General features: G+C 34.4%; 1 protein-coding gene across 1 annotated transcript in view; it reads right to left on the bottom strand.

The window, feature by feature from the left end:
• LOC106519784 (F-box only protein 30) overlaps positions 1 to 1,317 on the bottom strand; it is a 6,143-nt gene extending 4,826 nt beyond the window's left edge. Inside the window, exon 1 of the mRNA XM_014011585.1 lies at positions 1,176 to 1,317. The gene's annotated coding sequence lies outside the window, so the exon portion shown is untranslated. The remainder of the gene's footprint in view (positions 1 to 1,175) is intronic.
• Positions 1,318 to 1,526: the final 209 nt, after the last annotated feature.

Below are 1,526 nucleotides of genomic sequence, written 5' to 3'. Positions count from 1 at the left end.
ATGAATGTACAGGATATGAATTTACTGACTTAATTTACAGAAATATAAATTTACATCTTATGATCATGTTCTAAAAATGGTGGCATGTAAAAAAGATACATAGTTGTGCTTAAATAAATTTACTCTATTATCTGAGCCAGAAAAAAAAAAAAATCAAAACCTGCAAAAAAGCTTCTCGTGATCCTGTCAATGAAAGTTATTGAACCGCTTTGGCTCAGACTTAATAAGCTGCAATAACAAARGCCAACCAGCAGGTGTCACTGTGCTGGCAGTGCTTCAATACCAACCAAACTAARAAAGAAAGCAACATTATTAGGCACATTAAAAAGCGTCACAAGACTTATGACCTCATTAGGCTTGATTTATATAAATACAGATGAATGGGGATTCATCGTARTTCAAATGAAAGAGTTGAGAACTTTCATCATGTTTGTAAACAAAAGGAGCATCTGTTTATGAGCAAAAATAAGAGATGAAAGGAAAACCTAAACCACCTGGTGGTATTTGTGCTACTTCAAACTGTGCAGATCTGCTCCTTTYTGTCCCCTCTTTTGGACATCTTTAATCTACTCAATATACTAATTTAAAACTCACAGGAGTATGAACTGCCTCTAAAAAAAAGTGTCTAAAAAGATCTAGAAAGATGCTGAGGAACAAACTTAAAAATAACCTTTGTAAACAATTGCCAATAAAAATTGCATAAATATGTTAAACAGCATCACTGATGCTCATTAAAAGCASATCTTACTTGAACATTTCATAACTTTACGAATTGGCAAATCAATAAATGCAATGTATTTGTAAYTGAGATGCAGTTACAACAAAATGTAAAGATAACGTAACTCTCTTGCGGTGCTAAATTACAAACAAGTCTAATAAACTCAAGCTAGTTTGTTTTCCTGACAGGCAAAGTTCATGTGAAACTAACACTACTTTATTCATGTATTTATATAAAAAATGCTTTTAATACTCTGCCCAGAGGTCTATACGTCATCCTACTACAAACCCGTTTGTTGTCAGCAGTAATTTCCTCTGATAAAACAACTTGTTTTGAACAACAAAGGCTAGCTAACTCACATGATCCCACCGGCTAATGACGGCGGCTAAAAACAGCCTCGAAGTTCAACAGTTCGTAGTTTCAACTAAAACGCGGTCGTGTYCGAAGTGTTTCTTACCTGTTCGTCAGGAAAACACGTAAGAAGATGCGTTTGACTGTTTTAAACAAACGCAACAAAACTGCTTGATAGCTGTGGTTATTTCAAAGARGAAACTGCTAATAATAGCTAACGAGTTACCCACATACATTTCTCCAGTCGCCTGTTTTTTCTTCTTCTTCGGATTTTTATTGGCGATTGAAAGAAAAACGCTGCGTGTGATTACCGCCACCACCTGGTGACAAGTGGGAAACAACAGAAATAAAAACTTTCTTCATCATCTTCTTTTAATTAAATTTAACAAATACTTTCACTATATAAATACTACTTCAGTGTACTCGCTCTATTTTTTGTGTGCTAAATATGTAGCAT

This window comes from Austrofundulus limnaeus, unplaced genomic scaffold, assembly GCF_001266775.1.
Source record: "Austrofundulus limnaeus strain Quisiro unplaced genomic scaffold, Austrofundulus_limnaeus-1.0 Scaffold82, whole genome shotgun sequence".
Taxonomy (NCBI): domain Eukaryota; kingdom Metazoa; phylum Chordata; class Actinopteri; order Cyprinodontiformes; family Rivulidae; genus Austrofundulus; species Austrofundulus limnaeus.
The sequence above is the reverse complement of the archived record's forward strand: the minus strand, read 5'-3'. Positions and strand labels throughout refer to the sequence as shown.